General features: G+C 38.4%; 1 long non-coding RNA gene across 1 annotated transcript in view; it reads right to left on the minus strand.

Annotated features, from left to right (window-relative positions):
- The window catches only part of LOC131481106 (uncharacterized), a 67658-nt gene that overhangs the window by 1030 nt on the left and 40289 nt on the right, over positions 1-26339 (minus strand). Inside the window, exon 2 of the long non-coding RNA XR_009246040.1 lies at positions 14241-14394. This is a non-coding gene — a long non-coding RNA (uncharacterized LOC131481106). The remainder of the gene's footprint in view (positions 1-14240; positions 14395-26339) is intronic.

Genomic DNA, 26339 nt, shown 5'->3' on the forward strand with positions numbered 1-26339 from the left:
GTCATTGTGAGGGAGGGCGGGGGTCCAGAAGCGGAGCCAGGCTAAGGCCAGAGAAAGCTCTCCTCCCTGGTCCCGAAGGACATTTATTGTTCTTCTGTTTCTGCGGACTGCTCAGGGCTGCTGGTTGTCTTTCCGATGACGTTGGTTTCTGCACAATAGTGTTTGGACTTCTTCCATCCCCTGCGGAAGCTCCGGTTGGGGGTGGGTGACCTCAGAGTTCTTGGCCTCCGAGGGCATCCAATTCCCTGTGGCCTCCTTGGCAGTTGGGATATAGTCCTTGTTGCTCGTATTAATAGTTTGTGGTGAAGGTCTGGGAGTCTTCATGGTTGGGAGCCAAGCTTCCTCCTTACCACCTGCTCCACTCTGGAGTCCCCCCTGCTCCACGCACATGACCTCCTGTTAAGAGGTTGTCAGGATCGCACCCGATTCCCCCCTCATGCATTGGTATAGTAGTTTTATTGTTGTTTAGTGCCGCTTTGAGTCTGTTGTCTATGAATTACCAGATTTGATCTTGATAGGCTATATTGTACTTTTTTCTCACTCTTTTTATGGTCCTGAAAGGCTTCCCTGCACTCCCCCCCCCATTACAGATTAACATAGCGTATTGAGGGTATAGTAGGTTTTACAGTTTTTCGATGTAGATCTTAAGTATTCTGACATTAATTGTTGGTTTATACATTATATCGCGTTATTGCATTGGATACAGGTTGTTAGAGATTGCACTAATATTACAATATACAGGTACTGTCTTCCAAGTTGTCATCTTTTCATCTCAGATTAAGGCAAACATGTGGTATTTAACCTTTTGGGATTGGTTCATTTCTCTTAGCATGATGGATTCCAGTCGGGCCCATTTGACCACAAAGAACTGCATTTCGTTTTTTTTAAAATAGCTGGAGTAGATGAACCATAGCTTTCTTATTCAGTCTTCTATTGATGGGCATTTTGGCTGCTTCCAGGTTTTTGCGATTGTAGATTGTGCTGCTATGAACATAGGTGTGCATGTTGGTTTCTTGTGTAGGAGATGTTTTGGATATATCCCTAGGAGTGCTATTGCTGGAACATATGGTATGTTGATTTTCAGCTGTTTGAGTATTCACCAAACTGATTCCCATAGAGGCTTTACAAGTCTGCAGTCCCACCAGCAGTGGAGAAGGGTTCCCTTTTCCCCACATCCTCGCCAGCAAGTGTTGGTGGTATTATGTATGTGTGCCATCCTTACTGGAGTTAGGTGGTACCTCATTGTTGTCTTCATTTGGATTTCCCTTATTGCCAGGGAACTTGAGCATTTTTTCATATGCTTGTTTGCCATTTGGGTTTGTTCTTTTGTGAAATGTCTGCCCATTTCCCGTGCCCATTTCTTGAGCAGTTTGTTTGTTCTGTTGTTTTGGTTTCTCTGGAGATCTTTGTATATTCTGGAGATCAGCCCTCTATCACCTATGTAGTGTGCAAAGATCTTCTCCCATTCTGTAGGTTGTTTTTTTTACTTTGTTGATTGTTTCTCTAGCTGTACAGAAGCTTCTTAGTTTGATGAGGTCCCAATTGTTTATTTTGGTCTCGATTTCTACTGCTTTTGGAGTCTTTTTTAGGAAGTCAGGGCCTACCCCTAAGTGTTGCAGTGTGTTTCCAACATTTTCTTCCAAAAGTTTGAAGGTTTCTGGATGTAGGTTTAGGTCTTTTGTCCATTTAGATTCGATCTTGGTGTATGGTGAGAGATGTGGGTCTATCTTTTTGTTTCTGCAGGCTATCAACCAGTTGTCCCAACAGCATTTATTGAACAGACCTTTCCATTTGCTTGGGTGTTGTCTGTCTTTTTGTCAAAGATTAATTGACTGTATGTGTGTGGGTTTCCATCTGTTGTTTCTATTCTGTTCCACTGATCTTCCTTTTTATCTTTGTGCCAGTACCAGGCTGTTTTGATGACCACTGCCTTATAGTATGTCCATAGATCCGGTACTGTGATTCCTCCTGTTAAGTTCCTGTTCTTCAGAGTGGTTCTGGCTATTCGTGGTTTTTTGTGTTTCCAGATGAATCTGTGTATCATTTTTTCCAGTTCGATGAAGAATGCTGTGGGTAATTTGATTGGGATTGCATTGAATGTATATGTTACTTTTGGTAGTATAGACATTTTGATGATATTAATTTTTCCTATCCAGGAGCATGGGATGTTGTTCCATCTTTCAAGGTCTTGTTCTATTTGTTTTTTGAGTGTTTTGTAATTTTCTTCATAAAGGTCTTCTACGCTTTTGGTTAAATTTATTCCCAGATATTTCATGCTTTTCTCTGTTATTTTGAATGGTAGCTTGTTGGTTAGATCTTCTTCCATCTTGCGGCCGTTTGCATACACTATGGCTGTTGATTTTTGTTCATTTATCTTGTATCCTGCCATTCTGCCAAATTCTGGTATGAGTTCTAGGAGTCTTTGTATTGAGTTTTTTGGTTCTTCTATGTAAAGAATCATGTCATCTGCGAATAGTGAAAGCTTGATTTCTTCATTTCCAATTTGGATTCCTTTGATTTCTTTGTCTTGTCTTATGATTTCTGCAAGTACCTCTAGGACTATATGAATAGCAGTGGTGATAGTGGGCAGCCTTATCTTGTTCCAGATCTCAGTGGGAAGGGATCCAGTTTTTCTCCATTTAGTATGATGCTGGCATTGGGTTTTTCATATATTGCTTTGATTATATTGTGGATTATTCCTTCTATCCCCACCCTGGTTAGGGTTTTTAACATGAAGTGGTGTTGAATTTTGAATGACATTAATTTTTATAAAATTTAATTCAAATTCTTAGAAAATATTATATTTAATCTGGCTTTTAAAACACTGAAAATATGTGACATTCTATGAAAATTATTTTCTTATACTTCCTTGTAGTATGAATTCCCTTAGGATAGACTGAGTCAATTCAGAACAAAAATCATCTGACCTGTATAATTTACACTTTGTTTTCAAAACAGAAAGGATTGCTCTGGATCTTCAGGCTGCTCTTTTATTCTTGTAGATATGTTTAGAGCCTTGCTCAGCTTGGTCTGCCCCCAATCCCACCTGTTACACTCACCAATGGGAACAGTATCCAGCAGGGGAGTCCTTGCAGCTCCATCTGGCTTGCTACACCTCCCGGGTCTCACACATGCTAGTGGATGCTGCGACCCATTCTGGTAGGTCCTGCCTCACCCTGGCATTCACTGGTTGGTGTTGTTGCCTAGCCCAGCCAGCCAGCCTCTAATCCCAGCCGTAATGTGAAGTGGTAGGTGCTGTCTCTTTATCTTGCTTTTCTTGCACTCCATCTTGATTTTCACATCTGACAATGTATGTTATGAACTGGCCCATCCTGACCCACCCCTAGACCTGACCCACACATATACCAGCAGATACCATAACATGGCATGTTCTGGGCTGCTCCCAGATTGTTTTTGGGCTCACCTGCAGGACTGCATCCTGATAGAGGAGTTTCCCAAGCTCCTCTGTCAGGTCTCCTCTCAGTAGCAGATATTTTGCACACCATTAGGTTTTTCAGCTAGCCTGACTTGGCCCACCTCCTCTCCTGGCAGGCACAGTGGCTTTACCTGACTAGCCCAAACCCACTCAAGTTCTTACTGTTGGATGTTACAGCCCAGCCACCCCTGGCCCACATCCACACCCAGTTCTCATGTGGTTCAGTGGATGCTGAGACCTAGTCCAGCCTGTCCTACCCCCACTATGGAGCTTGTGAGCACCACCAAGTGCTGAACCTACCCTAGTCTGCCACACCTCAGTCTTAGTTCATATCCATGCCAAGGGATGCTGTATTAATGCCCAGTCCAGTTCACTGCCCTGATTGCAGCTGTCACATACACTAGTGGGAACTGCAGCCCAACCAGGGCATCCCCCTGGCTCCCTAACCAGGACTGGTTCCAATCACAGATCTTGTGTGCACCAGTGATTGCTCTGACCCAGCCCATTATGGGGTCCCCCAACAGATTCCTCTGGTACCCTGTTGCTGGAGGGGGTGAGCCTGCTTTCCGCCATCCAGCCTCCTAGCACACGGGAGACAAATAGATGTGACAGGGGTTCCGTCTAAGCAGTTCTGATTTATTTGGGAAATTCAATTTCTTATATAAGGTAGCAAATAGCCTCAGGCCAGGAATCCCAGGAATTCCAGGAGGGGAGGACTAAAAACCAATTGTCACCCCCATGACTGTGGAAACCACCTCCCATAGGCCAGGGGGTAGGTGAGTAAAATGGTCTTGGCTAATCAGTCTTTCTTTGAAACAACTTGACCCCTGCCCTGATTTACACCCAGGGCTCTGTCCTTAACCATGATCTTGCTTGCCACATGTAACCCAGTGACCTTGACTGTTAGTTGCCATCTTGTTGACTTAGTGACCTCTTCGTCCCTGAGCTCCACAGCCCAGCATAACTCATTCCCAGTCTTGTCCTTTGTCATTAGATGATACAGCCTGACCTGGCCTGGCCCATCCCCAATAACCATCATTGGTGTGTGCTGCAGCCTAGGCCTACCCAGTGTGACCATCCACAGCTTTTATGTAAACCAATAGGTGTGATAACCTCTTCTAGGCCAATGTGGCCCACACCTCATCCTGCCTGCTATATATGCCAGTTTGCTATGGATTGGCCTAGGGCTGCCAGGTTGGCCCCAGAGCCAACTCGTAAACCCATCAACAAGTGAAGCAACCCTGCTCAACTTGCTCACCAGTGGGGGCTACAATTCACCATGGGAATTCCCCAAGTTCTCCTACAAGGCCTACTCCCAGGCTTGGATCTCATGCATGCTGGCAAGTGCTAAGCCCTTACCAAGCACAATCTGTTCTCCAGTCTCAGCTTTTGTATGCTGATAGATACTGAGCCCCTACCAGCCCCACACCTAATTCTTGGGTATGCCTGTGGGTGCTGCAAACTGGATGTGCCCAGCCTGTTCCCAATCCCACTAGCCATGAGTATTCATCAATTCATGATTGTGCCTAACTTAGTCCATCACTACTCCCAACACTTGAGCAAACCAGCTGGTAATGGTGGTCCCACAGAGATGAACCTACAAATCTCTCACAGAATGTACTCCCAGACTTGGCTCTCTTCCTTTGTAGCTAATGTCATGGCCAAGCCTAATGAGGTGCACACACTGCCCTGACACTCACTGGTGGGTACTGTGGTCTAGCCCTCCCAGGCAGGCCCCCCAGTCCTAGCTTTCATGTGCACTGTTAGTGTTTGATACTAACAAGCCCAGCTTAGGACTCCTATGTCGGTGGGTGTATTATTCTGGCCCTGAAAGGTCCTCTGGTTTCCCTCCCCTAAACCACTTGGTCTCATCCCCCTCATTTACGTGCAAGTTCAGTACCCGGATTGGTGGAAATACTCCAGAAATCATTCCTCACCTGTCCCATTCTCTCTCAGCAGAGCTCCCTCACATATATCTCCCTTCCCTGAGCAAGCTCCCCATGCTCATAGCGAGCAGATCCCCAAGCCATGTCCTCCGTTGCTATGGTGTGACACCCTGTAGCTTTGCCTGCCTGCCTGGGACCCACATATGCTCAGGTGCAGGTCCCTAGACCCCTGTTCTTGGTGTGTTGGCACCTGTCCCCCATCTACCTATTTAAAATTAGGCAACTATGCTGGGACACAGGTGCAATTAATAAAAATTGGCATTATCCAAGCCAAGAATGCCCACCAGCTATTAGCTACTTTTATCTTAGCAACGCAACACTTGTCTAGGTGCAATGCATCCTAGGTAGTTGCTGACAGCTGCATTTTACTCTTAACAAGGATTTTGTTTACTTTCATCATCGCCAGTTTTATTTTCAAAGGAAATATTGGGTTTTTTCTTATGTTTTGACTTTCAGTATAAAACGGAAATGCTTAAATATTCATTTTTATTCTCAAACAGGAATGGAGGCAGGTTGGGCACAAAAGCACAAAAGATTTTTTCCAAATGTAATGGTTTTGTAAGCCATCAAAGAGCAGAAATTGTAAAATATATAAATATTTTATAACATAACAAAACAATTAGCACTTTAATTCCAAGTTCTATCATTAAATATGCACGTTTTAGGATGGGAATTTGAATTAGCTATTAAAATGGTCATGTCCAACATCAACATGACTGTGTTCAATGTCCAAATCCATATCAGAAGTCTAGCTTCTTGCTGTCATAAAGCCTGAAGATGGTACTAACAATGTAGTTTGTCACATCCTATGGGAGACTTCATTGAATTCCCAGCTCCTAGCTTTGTCTTGGCCCAGCCAAATCTGTTACGGACAGCTGAGCAGAAGCCAGCTTATGGGATTTTGTGTTTTCTCTCCCTTTCTTTGCCACTTCAATAACTTTCAAAAAGAAGGTACATTGAAATGTAAAAACAAAAGACAAACATATCCAAAATGCTATTTCTATGACTTGGTTTTAAAAGCGTTTTTTCTTTTAATATCTTAAGACTGTGTTGAAGAATATATCAGAATAAAAATTTCATAGGAAATTTTATATTACATACTGCTAAGTAAATTATTAAACATAAATGTTACTAATATGAAAGCAAGAATATATTCCAGGGTCCGTCAATGCCGTTTAAAATTCTAGTTTTGCTATTTTTGTTTAGCGGAAATCAGATTACTTTGAATGAATGTGGATAACTATTTAAACACGACACTGTTCAGAGATAACATAGTAGAAGGACAATTTATTTTGTTGAAAAACCTAAAATCTTTTTCTACAGTCAATCTTGACAAGTTCATGGAAAATTGCTGTTTAAAAAAGTTATGTATGGGCCCGGCGGCATGGCCTAAAGGCTAAAGTCCTCGCCTTGAATGCCCCGGGATCCCATATGGGTGCCGGTTCTAATCCCGGCAGCTCCACTTCCCATCCAGCTCCCTGCTTGTGGCCTGGGAAAGCAGTTGAGGACGGCCCAATGCATTGGGACACTGCACCCGTGAGGGAGACCCAGAAGAGGTTCCTGGTTCCTGGCTTCGGATCGGCCAAAGCACCGGCCGTTGCGGTCACTTGGGGAGTGAATCATTGGATGGAAGATCTTCCTCTCTGTCTCTCCTCCTCTCTGTATACCCAGCTTTCCAATAAAAATAAATAAATCTTTTAAAAAAAGTTATGTATGATTTAAGACTTTTTTTGGAACAAAATAAATCTTTCAGTTCCTTTTTTTTTTTTTTCAAGAAATGTTTGAAGTACACTTCTATTTTCTGAGATTCACTTGATTCATCTAGCTGCTGAAAGCTTTCTTCCTTCTGGGATTTGCAGTTATCAAAAGAAGAAGATAAAACAACAAACTTAAAAGTCAAGCGAATTCTGAGGTTTCCATCTACTTCATTCAATGATATATCCCAAACAAATAAATCAGTCCCAGGAAAATTTTAGACATGTACACATATTCTGTATGAAGCCATACTCTGTAGTCAAAACTTTGTTCTGGCTTCAAAATTATCTAGCAGATATTCATCATACATAAAAATTCTTAGAAACATATTCAGAAATCAAAGTAATCTATCAGTACACCTGTAGAAATAAGGTAGTCCTACTGAGACTGTAATAGACATTTATTTACTAGGTAGTTATCAAGAATTTACTGTATGTGGTAAAGATGCTGCCTGTGCTGCTAGAATCCCATATCAACACCAGAATGAATCTAGCTGTTCCAACTCTGCTTCAGCTTCCTACTAATGAACCTGGAAAGAAGCAGGGGGAAGGTGCAGTGTCTGGGCCTCTACATCCACTTGGGACACTGTGGGAGATCGCCACTGGATAGTTGCCTGCTTTGGCCTATGTGGAAGTTCATAGACACACAGCACAATGTGTGACAGCACAAGGGAGCTCATTTTGTTTGCTTTCCTTTTCAATTAAAGTTACGGAAAGAAAGAGGCAAAGATATTCCACCAAGTGGCTCATCAAAATGGCTGAAAAGGTGAAACCTGGGCCAGACTGAAGGCAGGAGCTTTATCTGAACCTCCTACATTGTTTTTAGAGACACAAAAGCCTGGACTATCTTCAGATCCTTTTCCTAGGCAATTAGAAGAGAGTTGAATCTGAAGAACCTTATATCTGAAAGGTCACCAATAGGAGGCACCAGTGTTGCAGGTAGCGCTTTCACCAACTATACCACACTGTCCCTAAAGTTCTTCAACCCTTCATTTGATGAACGGTAACAAAAGGATTAGGATTAGGATAGCAATTCAGTAAATTACCTCACCATAGGCCTGTCATGAAAATAAATTAGTTAAATTTGATAAATTTTATAAAGCACCTATTACAAAATAAGTAGTAAACAGTAGATGCTCAATAAATACATCTTCTACAACATTAAAATTTGCTTCTTCTTCATTGTGTGCTAATTAAGTCCTGTCAAACTTTCTAAGGTCCACCCTTATACAATTTACATTGTTTGGAAACTAAATATTTTAGTCATTCAGGAGAAAGGACTTTTTTTTTTTTAAATTAAAGAACCTAATTTTCCAGTAACTGAAATGATACATAACTTTAAATGCTGTCCAAATGTAGAATCTCCATAGTTGAAAACTTTTCCTTTATTAGAAACTATTGTTAGTTTCTGGGAGGTAATATATTTAGGAAGTCTTGAGTGTCTATTTCCATTAACAACATAGTCAGGGATTAGTATAAATATAATGTCTGGGTTTCAGAAAGACTTAACATTTACTATTCTTTAAGTAAAATGAGCATATATCACATGGATAAAACCAGAGTTCATTATGTCTGCAGAGTGTAGGATAGAAGTGCCTAAAATTATTGTTAGCAAGATGAGTAAAATTAATACATATTAATGTGTAACATTATGTTTCCTATAAGATGTACAGTATTTCCTTTTTTCAAGACTTTTAACTTATTTAAAAAATATAATCACAGCAAGAAGGAAAGAGTCTTTCATCCACTGTCCACCCTTTAAACAACTCTAGTAGCTAGCATGTGCCAGGATGAATTTGGGAGCCACAAGCCTCTCACAGGTCTCTCACAGGGGTAACAGTGACCCAGGTGCATCAGCCATCTTTTACTGCTTTCTAAAGGATGTTAAGAGACCTGGATCAGAAGTGGAAAAATACCCAGATGGGATGAGAGCATTGCAGGCAGGGGATTCGCTTATTATATCACAATACTCAGTTAATATTATATGATATCCTGGAAATATGAGTTCAAAAAAAGGACAAGATTTCAAACGTCAAATATGTAAAGAGCCAGCTAAAAATGTAATGTGTTGTTGAATCTACAGCAGCAATTATATTTCCGTACATCACACTTTCAAAAGCTCTTAGACACACTGTCCAGAGGGATGACTAGGGTGAGGAGAGAATTCAGTCCATGGCTATGTAAAAAGCAGGGAATGGATGGTTGGATGGTATGTATGCTGAATCCTCTAGCAAACATCCTTTATTTAAAAAATCAGTTAACAGGGCACACTCCTAATCTCCCTGAGGCCCATCCGACTGATGAACATCACAGACAAGTTATTTCCCCTGAGACATGAAGCATATGGAGTGAAAACTTAATTAAAACATTGACAGAACAGTAACCAACTAAGAAAAGGCAAACAAAGAGGGAAGACATAAGGAGTTGTTATACAAAGTTATGAAGAGGAGGAAAGACACCAAGAGGAGAAAATGACAATACTTTCAGCCCCCAGTTTATGCATTATTTTAGAAGATATAGTCATCATTTCCTCAGTGAATATTTGAGCACAGATAAAGTCTTTTTTTTTAAGATTTATTTATTTTTGTTACAAAATCAGATATACAGAGAGGAGGAGAGACAGAGAGGAAGATCTTCCATCCGATGATTCACTCCCCAAGTGACTGTAACGGCCCATGCTGCGCCAATCTGAAGCCAGGAGCCAGGAACCTCTTCCGCGTCTCCCACGTGGGAGCAGGGTCCCAAGACTTTGGGCCGTCCTCAACTACTTTCCCAGGCCACAAGCAGGGAGCTGGATGGGAAGTGGGACTGCTGGGGTTAGAACTGGCGCCCATAGAGGATCCCGGCCCATTCAAGGCAAGCACTTTAGTGCTGGGCCCAAGATCAGGCCTTATTTATTGCTCTAGAAACAGAATAGAGCAGTAGACATGTGACAGAAAATGCCTGCACTCCTAAAGTATATTTTCTGGCAGAAATAAACAATATTAACTTATAATTTTGCCTTGGTTTATATTTTAAGGTATCACATCTAATGCCTTATAAACAAAGAATTGTAAATCGACAAAGATGAGGCAGGGAGATGATATCAAGATGAGATTATTGTGGTCATTCAAGATAAATAGTGTGTAAGCAGGAGTAGACATGAAGAAAAATAGATGGACTTGAGATAAACATTTTACTTAGGAGCAAAAATTTTAATGGATGGTAGGTGTGAAAGGATGAGCTAGAAAATAAATCAAAGTGATTATCTTTTGCTGGCTGAATAATTAGAGAAGTGGCCATACTGAAATACTGAGATAAAAATCAAATGAGCAGAGAACAATGAAAGATAGTCATGCCCTGCCTATGAAATACATTCAAGAGAAGAAGGGGGTTGTAAAGTCATTAACTATACGCAGAAGCTTGGAGAGCAAGAACACTCATGTACTGAAGCAAAACACTGGGGAAAAAAACCCTCATTTGTACATGGTATTTGTGGTTTAAAGGAAAATGTGGTATAAGAATGCATGGATATTCTGAAACACAAAAGTCATCAGCAAATGAAATCTAGGAAGCTCAAGAATCAGGAGAGAAACAAGATGAACGAAAATTTCCAGAGGGGGCGGGAGGGGGGAAGAATCACCCAGTATATCATACTTTTCAGGAATTAAGTAGGAGGGTTTTTTTTTTTACCGTACAGATTTGGACATTCCTTTGGAAGCGTATGTGCACTGTTAGTGATCTCAGGCAGGGCGGTTTTTTGAGAAGCAAATCAAGTAGAGTCTGATGGAAGTAGATTTTCAATAAAGAATGTGGGGGGAGAACAAATATATACCAATCAAAGGTATTTCTTGAGGAAATTTCACTTTAATAACAAAGCAGAAAACATGGTCATAGCAGTGGTTGTAGAGTGTTAATTTTATTCTTTTTTTTCATAAAAACAGTGCAACAAAAGCATATTGTGCCCTTAAGGACTAATGGAAATAATTCTCATTGTAATTATTGCAAAAATGCATTACATACTGTCCAGCATGGTAGCCTGGTGGCTAAATTTCTTGCCTTGCATGCAGCAAGATCCCAGATAGGTGCTGGTTCATAACCTGACTGCTCCACTTCCCATCCAGCTCCCTGCTGTGGCCTGGCAAAGCAACGAGGATAGCCCAAAATGCTGGGACCCTGCCCCTATATGGGAGACCCAGAAGAAACTCCTGACTCCTGGCTAGAGCTCAGTTTAGCCCAGGCTATTGTGACCACTTGAGGAGTGAACCAGCAGATGGAAATCTTTCTGTCTCTCCTCCTCTCTGTATATCTGACTTTCCAATAACAAATACATATTTTTTTTCAAAAATGCACTTAGTATACAATGGTAACAGCAAGAGTGAAAATGATGGGATTGTGCACATGCGTCAAGGGTGACGTTTGACCTTTGGTAAAAACAGAAAAACCTTGTTTATTGTAGGGGGAAGCATACAGGATAGATAGATAGATAGATAGATAGATAGATAGATATTAACAATGTGGAAAAATATAGAGCATCTTACTATTTGTTTTAGTGTGAGATTTTTTTCCTTCCAAACTATTATGTTTCTGTCACTACATAACCTGGAAAACAGAGTTCTATAAACATGTAAAAGAAGCAATGGGGTTCAACTCACTTCTAAGCCAACTACCATGGAGGCTCTGAGGAACAGTTACACAGTTGTTCATGCTATTTATCACAGTACTAACAAGGATGTAGAACAATATTAAATGGCAATTTAAAAAAATATTTGTTTTTCTTGGATAAGCAGATTTACAAAGAAAAAGAGAGGCACAGAGAAACATCTTGCATCTGCTGATTCACTCCCCAAATGGCCACAGATGCCAGAGTTGAGCCAATACAAAGCCAGGAGCCTGGGGCCTCTTCCAGTTCTCTCATGTGGTTACAGAGCCCCAAAGCTTTGAACCATCCTTTGCTGCTTTCTTAAGCCACAAGCATAGAGCTGGATGGGAAGTGGAACAGCCAGGACATGACCCAGCAGTGATATGGATCCTGGCAAATTCAAGGTGAGTAATTTCACCACTGGGTCATTGTCCCAGGCCCTAAATGGTAATTTTTAAACCATAACTCAATAAGTAGCAAAATTAAAGCCAAACATTTTTCCCCTCACTTTTACTGTAAAGTGATGATCAGATTATGGTATTCTATGATTTAATGAAAAATACTGCTTTTATTCATAATACTGTTAATCATCCTTAAGAGGATAGGATAAGAATTTATTCATAATTTTACTTGCAATGACTAACATCAAGTCTGGAATATCCAATACATGCCATGATTTTGAGCATCCATTGCCAAGCAAGTACACAGCCACGCTGTATCAATGAGTCCTGATCTGTAAAAATATGGACACATCCAAAGTAAAATGAACTGAGTGTATTAACAAGGTATCATAAATGTCATAAAGCTTTGTGCAATTATGAAATGGAAAAAGGAATATTTGAAATGCCTGAATACTAAATAAAAAAATATATATAGTTGCCTTCACAAATAGAAATGGATTTGATATACAGCTGATGTTTAGATACTGATTGAAAAAAAGTATGTGCAGAAGGCAATAAAAATTGTTTTTTTCTTGTTTAGTTGAACATTTCACTTTGATTTTAGATTTTTGTATGCTCCTTAAAATAGAATCTACTACTGCTCATCAATTTACTTGGGAGAAGAAACCCAATGTATAATTCATAATATGTATTTAAATATTCTTCGTTTGAATCTCATGTTGCTTAAACAGTTTGTTATTACTTGAAGTTTATTGATTTCTTTTTTTTCCTTTGACAGAAGTCTTATAAACCAAAGTGATTCATCTGTCACAATGAAAATATTTCCATATTCAGGATATACTGCCATAGAAGAGTGAAAATCAATATAGCAATTTCTGTGTAGTAAGATTTTTCAACAAGAAACATTACACATTTTTAAATATATGATATGTACAGACATTAATGAAAGCTTTATCACAGCAGTGCCATAATTCTTCTCAGACTGACACATATCTGTGTTTAAGAGATCTTATTTTAGGACTTGATTCCTTACATCTAGTATGCTCATAAGCTACTGATGTTTCTCTATGTGGTATCAGTTTATTGGCTGAAGAATAGGTAAGGAAATAAAGTTTAAAAATTGAATATTCTGAAAAGCATATACATAAATATGCATGCATAATCAGTTATTCATAATGAAAACTTTAAGAGCAAAACCCCACATAATGTTAAGTAAAAGTGTGATTACAAAAATTTTAAATAAAAAACCTAATTTTTATGTTCCTAAACATAAAAATTAGCACAGCAAATAGAACCATCAAAAAGAACGGTCAACTGTCTTTATTTTTTTTTCCATACCCATGAAAGCATAGGGAATTGTTACATTACAATTGGTAGAGCAACAATTTAAATCTAATTTTTGAATCTCTTGTATACATAATATCCTGTAAGATAGCAAATTTCTGGAAAGGACATCTTGGAATTGGCATTGGCATAGACCCACAGCATCATTTTGGATTATCCACACACGCTGAACACACAGACCATGGTGTGTGTAACATTCTTAGGTAAAACATAAATAAGCTCCCAAAGTCTTCAGAATAAATTATTCTCTAGCATTTTTTTTCTCCTATCAGCAAAACTCTTAAGAGCATGTCAGACATTCTTTACCGAACTGCCTCCACTTCATGAAGTTAATACCACAGATAATGTTTCTGTTCATGTACTATGTGTGTGTGTGGATGTGTGTGCTTGCAAAAAATAACAACAAGAGTTGCTGCTTTGTGTACTGTATGTGTCTGTGAATGTGTACATTAGTAAGAAAATAAATAATAACAAGAGATCTTGCTTCCTACTCACGAATTATTTGTGCCCCTTGGTCTACACATAGAGGAAAGTGAGATTACACGGCCTAGTGAATCCAGATTCAGGATGTGAGCTACACTATACTGCAAATTCATGGACACTGAGTTCAGATCTCTTACAGTCTTTAGGAAGCTATGAAGGCTGATGAAATCAATGAAATTCAGCCGTCAACAGTGTGTTTTACAGAACAGTGTATGAAAAATAACTAATCAGTCTTGGAAAACAGAAATCACTTACATAGAGAAAGCAGAAATATTAGAAATTTGGTTCTTTTCAAATCTCTGAGATATAGGGCATTGCATTACAGCTTGTTAATCTGACACTTGCAATTTCAGCATCCTATTCAATATGTGGGATGTTCTGTTTTCAAACCAACTTCTTGCTCATGTGCCTGGAAAGATAGTAGAAACAGTATGAGTACTTGATTGAGGTCCCTGTGACCCTTGTGAAATTCTAGGTTGGATTCTCAGTACTTGGTTTATCCTGCTTCAGCCCTAGCTACTGTTTTCAGTTGGAGAGTGACCCAGCAGATTAAAGATTTCTATTTTGTCTCCGTCTCTGATTCTCCTACTCTCTTTCTTTGTGACTTTCAAATACATAAATTGATTCTTAATAAAGAATCGGGGCCAGTGCAATGGCTCAACAGATTAATCTTTTGTCGGCACCAGCATCCCATATGTGCATTGCTTCATGTCCCAGCTGTTCAGCATCTGATCCAACTCCCTATTTATGGTTTAGGAAAGAAATAGGGAATGGCCTAAAGCCTTGGAATCCTACACCTGCGTGGGAAACCCAGAGGATCTTGGCTCCTAGATTCAGAGTGGCTCTTTCTCAGTCCTTGTGGTCATTTCAGCAGTGAAACAATGGATGGAAGATCTTTCCCTGTCTCTCCTTCTCTGTGTAAACCAACCTTACCATTAAAATAAAATATTTTAAATAAAGAATTGAAAATGAATTCTACCAAGCAATGAGAGGAGTAAAAGTCAAAGTCAGTACTGTGTTTTAGAATCAACAACTCGGTTGTGAACTAGCAAATCCAGAAGTTGTTACTGCTACTCAGAAGTTAGGAAATGAATCCACAGGCAAGTGTCACAACTGCCAAGAGCAATTCCATGTTTACTGAAGTTCATTTATTGCATGTGACTGCTGAAAAGCAAAAATAATACCAAACGTTCCTTTTCTGTTTTCCAAATATGCTAGAGCATGTGTGCGAGATGTTGGCTGTTACAAAGCACCAATATTGGAGACTGACAAGGAGGAGCGAGAAGAACAGCAAATAGTTCAAAACAAAACCAGAGTTAAAATCAAACATATACACTGTCTCCTCAAAGAAAAATAAGCTTTGTTTTTCGTTAATATCCTTTCTCTCAAATGGAAAGAAAAAGTGAACAAGTGGATCATATTCATAGAACAATGCTTTTGGTAAATATGTGCAAACAGGAAATGCAATCACACTAAAAGCAGACACCGAGTAAGCAGACCCTCCTGTCTGTCCCAAGAAACACTACCATATGAAAACCCAGAGAAAAACAAATGAGAGAGAGCCTTGAAGCCTAAATTTCAAAATTGATTGCTGTGATTCCTAAATTGCATATAATTATACTCTCTCTCTCCTTCTCTCTCTCTTCTCTCTCTCTCTCTCTCTCTCCTGGTTAAGAGAAGAAAATATATGCCATTCTGAATTTTTCACTGTGACTATCAACAGAAACATAACCATTCATAAGCAATGTAACCTTTCCTAAGTAAGATTTCTGTTCAGGCCATTGTGGGAAGCTTTACAAAACCTACCAGACTATGACCTTTTTCCACATTTCTCAGCTATGAGAAAATCGGAGCTCTTACTCTCACTAAGAACCAACTCGGGATCATTCCGTTCAGTGAACTGACATTGTACCCCCTAATGAAACTTTCTTGGCATTGGCAGACTTTTTTTAATGGCTCTTCAAACTGGCTTGAACATTTCGGCTTAATTCTGAATTTGCTGCAAGTAGTGCCAAATTTAGTACACTACTTTTCATAATAAATCTATTCATGTATTTTGTGGTACCCATCAACTTTTATATATATATATATATTTCCCATTTCAGATGGTGAACCAGAAAAAAACATTTTTTTATTTTGGGTTCCTCAGTCATCTTCCTATGCTTTCACAGACTATAAGCAAGAAAATGAGGCTAAAATAATGTCAGATAATAAAGAAATATTTACATCTCAAAATATTTACCAAAAATATTTTAGGACTCAGGTTAATTTTATACAGGAATTTATCTTCCTTCATTTGGTCTCTATAGGTTCAAGTCTTCTTGGATAATGTACTTCCAACTCATCCAGGGTTCATTTGAGAGCTTTCATGTAGAACATTTTCCTTTCTATTTCTAGTCTAGACATAGCCATGATCGATAATGAGACACATGCCTGCATTTATCATTGCCAAGTTGTTTTCCCCTTTATCTTTGTTCACATTTTTGAAACATGAAGTACTAAGAAGAGATGAATATACAAGAATGCAATTTAAGCCTAAAAATATAACAGTGGCTATTATATCTAAATACTTATGGCTATGAAATGATATTAATGATTGTGCATTCAATGGTATATTTTTTTGAAAGTAGCTTTTCTAGGGCCCAGCATGGTAGCCTAGCGGCTGACGTACTCACGCTGAACACACGGGTATCCCGTATGGGCACCAGTTCTGATCCTGGTGGCCCCACTTCCCATCCAGCTCCCTGCTTGTGGCCTGGGAAAGCAGTTGAGGACAGGTCAAAGCCTTGAGACCCTGCATCCAAAGGGAGGCCTGGAAGAGGCTCCTGTCTCCTGGCTCCTGGCTTCGGATTGGCTCAGCTCTGGCCGTTGTGGCCACTTGGGTGGTGAATCATTGGACAGAAGATCTTCCTCTCTGTCTCTCCTCTCTGATATTTGCATTTCCAATAAAAATTAAAAGTCTTTAAAAAAGTAACTTTCCTATACAATATTCTAATACCTAATCAGTCAGTTACATGTCAGGAGAGGAGGAATATTTTATCATGATTAAGAAAGTCCACCTATTTAAATTTAAATTTCTGAAGTCTGGATTTTATTTTTTAAATGTGTTTGATAGCACAAACACAAAGTGAAATTTGTATTACTATAGGATAACATCATCATTTGCAATAATGCTGATATAATTGCATGTATTCTGTTTGTGATGTTGCATGGAACTAAATGGCAATCTTATAATAGGAGTAAGGCCAAAGTATTCCATTTTATAGTAATGAGCATGGTATGATTATGTAAAATATTTATGATAGCAGCTATATTTTACAACAGTATTTTTGTCTTTAGCTTCTCATAGGGAGATATATATATATTATTCATGATTTGGCTGAAGACAAAATAGCTCCAGGGATTAGGAATGAGATATGAAACCTTTCATCTCAAAGTTTCTAGTTCCAGCATATGATACTTATGCCTTAGGGTGTGTATTACCTGTTCACTGTCAAATATTCTAAATAATGTGACTTTAGAGAACTGATTTAAGTCATGTGCAAGAAAATTTCATCTGTCACAAACTATATATACATAAGTAATCAGCAGCCTTCGATCAAGCTTGCAAGGATAACATAATTTATTCTATAGATTCTGTCTCCCTGAGTTAATGTACAGCCCAAAAGCCTCATAAGGAAGACCAATCTATAAAACTACATTGGTCCACTGTTGTTTGTTGATTATTGCTCATTTACTCACTAGCTATTAGTCTACTTGTGTTATTTTTAATTAATATGCACTAGGTAATATTTATTAGCGGTCTACACCATTATTTTATATCAGGTGCATAAGGTCATTTGGTCACATCAAACTCATTGAGTCACCAGCTACAATACTCATTTTACAAATTGAGTAAACTGAAATTAAAGGATGCTGTGAAGTTCACCCTTACCATGGAGTTCATGGTTTGGATATCCTGGGATAAATAACAAAGCCACTCTTGCTTTGAGTATAAAACAGTGTCACACGTGAAATGTTTTCAACTATTAAATAAATGTAGAAAATCCTTATGGTGCAAGGTTACAGATTGCATTTATTAGATTTTTCCCTTGTACTCTCAAAAGTAGGAAAAGCAGGGGATTTTAGTTGTTATTCTAATATTTAGTTATCATCTTAATATTTTGTTAAAGGATATAAAATAGGATTTGCTTGACACACCACTCTTGGTTTCTAGATTCTAAATTGTCACTTTTAGGACATTTATTAACTACTTTTTCAAAAAACTTATTTAAAAAGCACAGCCAGAGAGAGAGAGAGAGAGAGTTATCATTTGTGAAGTCAAGTCAAGTGAAAGAGAGAGAAGCAGAGAGAATCTTCCATCTGGAGGCTCATGCCCACATATCAAAGCTGGATAGATCTGAAGCCAGGAGTACCTTCTGGTTCTCCCACGTGGGGACTTGGGCCATCCTCTGTTGCTTGAGCAGGAAGCCAGATCCAGCATGGAGAGCTGGGATCAAGCTAGTACTGCTGTGGGGCATTTTGGCACAGGTGGTAGCTTTGCCTACTACAATATAGCACTGACCCTCATTAATATTTTTTCAATTTCAAATATATAGATATAATTTTAAATACACACTTTAAATATTATAAACATATACAAATACTAACATAGCAACTTTTCATTTATAAGAAGGCATACTATCATTCATATGATAAATATATTAAAATCGAAATTTAGATTGTGGCATCTTAATGACTTATGGGCTGATGTGCACTTAGAAAAGATTTAAGCAGTGACAAGCATTGTGGCACAGCTCTTTAAGTTATTACTTTTAAAGTAAACACGCCATGTGACAATGCTTGTTTAGATCCAGATGCTTCCATTCTGGTTCAGCTCCCTGCTAATGTGTCTGGGCACTCAGCAGACAGTGGCCCAAGTTCTTGCATCCCTGCTGCCAATGGAGTTCTCAGAGCCTGGCTTTGGTTATTTTGGGGAATGAGGAAATTAATGGAAAATCAATTTATCTCTCTCACTCTCTCCCTTGCTGTTTCAGTCTGCCTTTCAAATAAATAAATAAATATTTTCAAGCCATTTTGAGTAAAGTACTTAGGATTTATTATATTAAAATAGAGATTTATTTTGGTTGGGGGAGCTTGAGAAGATGTAGGCTGAATAAAAGTGAGTAAATGATAGTTTCTGCAAGAACTAAAATGTAATTTAATTTGCAGGAAACTTAGTTTTTATTTCTCCCATTTACATTTTTCTCATTGCTTATACCTTGCATGACCTTGAAAAATCTTTTTTCTAGGCACTAATGTAGATAAAATTCTAAAGGTAACATCACTCTTTGAAAATAAAACAATGTTAATTATACTCATTCATTATGTAACAACTCATTTCAAATTAACATAACCGCTGCTCACAAGAGAAATATATTAATAAAGAAATGTTATTTCTATTATGCTGTTTACATTTTGATCGATGATAAGAAGCAAGCAAGTATAAAGATACTTTGAGAAAGATACATATTAGAAAGAAAATGCACTGGAACTTTCGTGTATTTCTCATATGAATTATCTTGTGCTGTTATGAAAATATCCAAAAGATTAACAAAAGGTTAGAGAGGTAAATTTCAAAATATCAGATAGAAAAACTTTCACATTATTATAAGAACCTGAAAATTTTACTCAGAGGAAAGAAAAAGGAAACTTTTTTATGATTTATGCTAAAGAAGCCTCTAGAAGCCTTTACCCAATTAAAAGCAAAATGCACACACACACACACAAATACACACACACACACAAGATACACAGACATACACACTCAGCAGAAATATACATACACTCAAATACACACACACGATATACAATGATTCCTGTGACCCCATTCTCAAATGATTTGTAAGCACAAGTTTAATTTTCTGATTATACTTTCATATATGTCAGATGAAAAGATTTTATTCCAAATAATTTCCCCAAAGAGTGGTATAATTTGTCCAAAACTTGTCAGTTTTTAATAGTTTTAAATTTAACAATACTGTCATTTATAGAACCATAAACTAATCAAATGGTGAATTTATTGCAGTGTGGATAAATATAGAAAAATAATTTAGATTCTATACAAAGATGTGCCATTTTTGTACTGCAGGTTATGTTTCTATGTGTAAAGATATCAGTTATTGGGGTCACTTAGAAACTCAAGAATCAAAGACAAGAAGTCAGGAAAGGATCATTTCCCAGGTTGACTCCCTACCAATAAATCACTGTCGTTATCTTTACACCCTAATAGTGCACTTACTCACAGTGACAAATCTCTGACAAGTGCTTTAATACATCTTGAGGTTAATGTCAACCTGTATAACTTTGAACAAATTCTAAGTGCTGAATTCTGAGACCCATGACTGCTGGGCAATAAATGACTTTATTTTCAGTAAACCTTTTAATCCTATAGAGAGCTGATCTGACATGGCAAATATGATTAGTCTGAGAAGGATCCCTTATTTACAGAGATTTTTGAGAGGAAATCTTTCGCTGAGACTATATCCCACATAGGTTAGAAAATAATATGCTACTAGTTTTCATTTCATTTATGTATAACCTCAGGAGAAAATAATATTGAGTTTTTAAAGACTGATATAATACGCACAATTAATTAATGTTACATTTTGTTGTAAAAATAGAAATCATGGGATCAGAGTTAAGCAGTTTTTTATCTCACAGTCCAGATAGTCTTTCATTCAGAAGTTTGGAGCACTGACAGTTTAAAGATAACTTTAAGAAATATAAACACATACATATCCATATAAATATATATAAATAAATATATATAATCTATCACCAGCTATAAGCTTAAAGATAAAAAGAAACGACAATTTTGTGATAACTACATGATAAGATAGAATGCAGATGGGTGTTTGTTGCAATGGTTAAGATGCTGCTCTGGACTGCCACATCCCATTTCTTTGTATCCAGGTTTAATTCCTGACTCTGTTCTTGATTCTAGCCTCTGGATAGTGTGCTACAATGGGAATCTGCAGGATTGCAGGTGATGGCTCAGGGAGGTGGTTCCTTGAAGCCCAGGAGATGGATCTAGATTGGATTCTTAGTTTCTAGATTTGGCTTAGTGCAACTAGGTTATGCTTGTCATTTGGAGAGTAAATGTGTCATTGTGATCTCCATATCTCCCTCTCCCTACATTTCCATTCTTCCCTTTCTCTTTCCTCCCTTCCTCTATATTTCAAATAAGTTACATAGATAAATGTACTTCATTTAATAAAGAGACCCAATATACACAGATACACAACAAAAGTGTAAAGCTAGTTAGATGTAAGATATTAAGGCAATATTAGCTGAGGACAGAATGCCATTATTTACAAAATTATATCTAGATATTTTGCATATTGCCCATTTGAATAACTCTATTCATAGTCCTACTATATAGTATACTATATATATGAATATATATACGTGTGTGTGTATTGCAAAAAGCTTTGGTTTAAAATAATGATTAAAGCAACAATCATAAAAGTGAATTTTAGTCTTCATAAACTAGTGATGAAATATTTAGCATAAAACCAAACTGATTAATAAGAAAAGTAGCTATATGTGATACATATATGTATTTATTTATATGTCAAATAGTAAATATACTTGTACCAGTTTAGACACAATATGCTCAAGATTAATATTGCAATTGCTAAGATGTCTATGTGCAATCTGTTTTGAAAGAAGAGAGATCAGTTCTCTACATGTCTCTTTACTCTCCAAATGGCTGCAATAGGCAGGATCAGGTCAGGTTAAACCAAAAGCCCAGAATTTCATCCAGCTCTTTCACACAGATAGCAGGGACACAAACATCTAGGCCGTTTCCCACTGCCCTTGTAGGCACATCAGCAGGGAACTGAATCAAAAGCAGAGCACCCAGGACCAGAGCCAACAGAGAATGCTGGCATTACAGAAAGTGTACCAACCTGACCTATTACAATGTTGGCCCCACAAATCTTTAAAATAAATACATAAAGTAAATTTATATTGAGTATTATAACCTCAAGATCAAAACAAAACCTTTGTGTAAGACATCTTTGAAAAGACATTATTGAGAAAAAAAAGTGCTGGATACCACCTAGCTTAAGTAAATATCTTAATAAGCTCAATAAGCTCAATACCAATGGCAAACTGAAAAAAGGAAGAGTAGCAAGTCTTATTCTGCCTTTGCCAGATGTCACTCTTGCTACCTTTGTGGTCTGTCTCCTGTTCACAGATGGTACATCTTGTGACCTTTTTCTGTTACAGATAGGTGGTCTTTATCTGCACTAGGACTTGTAGTTGCCTTATGCTAGGTGTGCATGAGCTCATCAATCTGCTACAGTGATGCAATAAAAAAAATCCATGCTCAGTTGATGCTCAATGTGTCCTGCATTACAGGTTTATATGCAGCCTGGGGCACAAGAGCAGCAGCAATACTAATAATAGTAATAATAATAATAATAATAACTAATATAGATCTTTATGTTTTGTATATGTTTATTAAATAACAACTTTAGTATTGTTATTGTTATATTCTTGGCTGACAATTGTAATATCAGTTCTACCTACTAAGCTTCAGAGTCATATCATATAATACATCACGAGCTAGGCAAGTTAATTATTACATGAGGATTCAGCAGTCGTTCAACTCTGCTGACAAAGGTAACCATGTATTTATCACCACATTAGCAAATGAATTCTCACAACTTGTAACTATCAGGAGATGGGATTACATGCTCACAATTTTTCAGGATTTGAGGGCAATATATAATTTTGAACTCTTAGGGGAAAAATGTTTATGAGCATCTTGAAAAATATGTTTACAAGTGGTAAATTATGTATGATTTCAAGCACACCAAAGAAACTTATGCTCATATTTACATAACTATATTTATACAAATTTAGTTCACACATTAGAGAAATGCATCAAATGACCAGCTGAAAAGATCAAAATTTTATTAAATTACTTAATCAAAAAGTTAGTGATACAGAATAAAGCAAAATGGAAAATGGAAGTGTTAGAAAACAAGCCACAAAATGATAAGCAAAGTCATTCTTATCATTTGCTACATTAAAATACAATAAAAGAAAATACTTGGATTACAATGGCAGGAAATGTCAAGCTGGATTAAAAAAATTAAGCCTGGTGAAAGTGAGGCTTACAGGAAAGCACATTAAGCATAAGATAAATATATGAAAAATAAAAACACATGAGCTCACAGGATACAAATCATGAGAAATGTGTTGTTTCTATTAGCGGCAGTACATATAAAGGAAGCACACATCAAAAATATAAAAGTCTGCTGAAACCACACTAGTTGAAAATCTGTACATCCTCTAAGGTCAGAGTGTTAAGACGCAAAGACGGCCAGAATTGGGACTGGTATTGTGGCAGAGCAAGTAAAGCCATGATCTATTGTCACTGGCATAACATATAGCTTTCTTCATATCCTGCTCGCTAATGGCCTGGTAAAACAAAGGAAATGTCCAAGCATTCGGGCCTTGCTACCCACCTGAGAGACCTGTGTGAAGATCCTGGCCTCAGCCTAATTCAGTCCTGGACATTGTGGCCGCCTTGGGTGGTGAACCTGTGGATAGAATATTTCTAGACTTTTTGTTTCTCCCTTTCCTTCTATAACTCTTTCAGATAAATATTTTGAGGCATCAGCATAATTAAAAAGAAATAGATCAAAGCAATAACTACTGTGGTAGCGGTAGAGCTAACACTGCCAACAGTGACATCAGCATCGCATGTGGGAACTGAGTCTCCACCTCTGATCCAGCGTCCTGATAATGGCGTGGCAAGAACAGTGGGACATGGCCCAGCTTTAGGTCCCTGCTGCCCAGGCGGTGGACCAGGAAGAAGCTCCTGGTTCACAGCTTTGGCCTGGCCCATCTCCGTTTGTGCCTTTTACAGACAAGTAAACCAGCCATTGGAGGATTCTCTCTCTCTCTTTGCCTTTTCCTCCCTTTCTCTGAGACTCTTTCATATAAATAATTAAATATTTGCAAAAATTACACCAGGGACTTCAAAATTCTTCACTCTATAGTTCAAACAAAGTAGAATCGAAAGTTATATATATATATATATATATATATATATATAGAGAGAGAGAGAGAGAGAGAGAGAGAGAGAGAGAGAGAGTGAGTATTGGAGAAAACATCACTTTTTTTTATTTATTCACTTTATTACAGTCAGATATACAGAGAGGAGGAGAGACAGAGAGGAGGATCTTCTGTCCGATGATTCACTCCCCAAGTGAGCCGCAATGGTCGATACGCGCCGATCCGAAGCCAGGAACCTGGAACCTCCTCCAGGTCTCCCACACGGGTGCAGGGTCCCAAAGCTTTGGGCCATCCTAGACTGCTTTCCCAAGCCACAAGCAGGGAGCTGGATCGGAAATGGAGCTGCTGGGATTAGAACCGGCGCCTATATGGGATCCTGGGGCGTTCAAGGTGAGGACTTTAGCCGCTAGGCCACGCCGCCGGGCCCATCATCACTTTTTTCAAAAAACATTATTTTATTTTTGTTGGAAAGTCAGATATACAGAGAGGAGGAGAGGCAGAGAGGAAGATCTTCCGTCCATTGATTCACAGCCCAAGCAGCTGCAACAGCCGGAGCTGATTCAATCCGAAGCCAGGATCCCAGAGCCTCTCTGGATCGCCTATATGGGTGTAGGGTCCCAAAGGATTTGGGCCATCCAGGAAGAGGGGCCGCTGGAATTAGAATCGGTGTTCATATGGGATCCTGGTGAGTGTAAGGTGTGGGCTTTAGCCACTAGGCTACCCTGCCAGGCCTTATCACTTGTGTTATTTTATCTATTCAGCAATTCACTGGGCCTGTGTTGAACCTGATAATGTATTAAAAACAGAGTTGCAATGAAGAATGACACAATCTCTATTGCAGCAGTATATGCTTTTGTCTATTTTTATTTATGTATGCATGTGTTTATGTATGTGTGTAAGTATGTATTAGAAATGCAGACACACAGAGAGAACAAGATACAGAGAGAAAGCTCTTCCATCTGTTGAATCACTCCTCAGGTGGCCACAACAGCCATAGCTGAGCCCACTTAAAGCCAGGAGCCTCTTCTGGGTCTCCCGTGAAAGTTCAGGGTTTCAAGGCTTTGGGGCATCCTGGACTGCTCTCCCAGGCTACAAGCAGGGAGCTAGAAGGGAAGCTAGAAGGGACATGAACCGGTATCCATATGGGATCCTGGCATATGCAAGGAGAGGACTTTAGCTACTAGGCTACCACGATGTAGCCAAATAACGCATTGTCATCAGAACTTGAGGATGATAAAGTTGACTGCTAGTCTTGAGTAAGACTAGCCCAGAAGTAAAAAAAAAAAAGGAAATAGTAAGTGTGTTGGTTTATTACCAATAAACTATTAAAATTGGTAAATCAGAGAAGATTCAAGTCTGTCCCCAATATGAAAGCCATTATATCAAATAGCATGTCTTCATTAGAGTGACAAAATGGATATTATTACAGTTTACATATGCATATTGTAAATGATCCTGTTTATGTCCGTATGACTCTGACTGCGGCAGACTTATTACTTCGTATTTGAGAGCTTGTTCGGAGGTTCTAGCAGGGGAGCGCTGCTACTCGTATACCCTTGACCGAAGACCGGTCCTCCTCTAGCGGGAATGGTCGTCCTCTTCGACCGAGCGCGCAGCTTCGGGAGGGACGCACATGGAGCAGTGAGGGAGGAAGGGGACACCCGCCTAGCCAGCCAGATCAGCCGAATCAACCCTGGCGATCAATGGGGTGACAGATGTCGCAGCCTAATCGCCCTCACATCCATTACTTTGTATTTGTTTCTCAATCCTATTAGTGGAATGATCATATGTCAGTTGACCAAGCAAGTTAGTTGAATACTTTTCTAGACCTTTTATCTTATAATGTACCCAATGTGTCTTTTAAATGTTACATTAATATATTTTATATGATTATTTGCATATATTTTCTTTTTGCTTTGCTAAGTGGCACTCATTTTATTCATCTTATTAAACAGGACAAGTTGAAACTTGTAGACAAGTATTTTATTGAGGCACTGAAACCTTTCAAAATGTCAGTCTATAATTCTGCATTCATTTCTTTCAACAAAAAAAAGAAAAAGAAAAAGAAAATAATTGGATTTTCAGAAACCTAAAAGCTGGAGAAAAAAAGTTGCTGTTTGCAGATCAGAACATTGAGGCTATCAAAGAAACCCCTTACAGAAGAAGTTAAATTAAATAAAAATTTACACAAAGCACAAGATGTATGGTAACATGTTATTCTTTTTTTGTTTTGTTTTGTTTTGTTTTTGGTAACATGTTGTTCTTAATATTTAAATTGAG

The sequence above is a fragment of the Ochotona princeps genome, chromosome 9 (assembly GCF_030435755.1).
Source record: "Ochotona princeps isolate mOchPri1 chromosome 9, mOchPri1.hap1, whole genome shotgun sequence".
In the NCBI taxonomy this organism is placed as follows: domain Eukaryota; kingdom Metazoa; phylum Chordata; class Mammalia; order Lagomorpha; family Ochotonidae; genus Ochotona; species Ochotona princeps.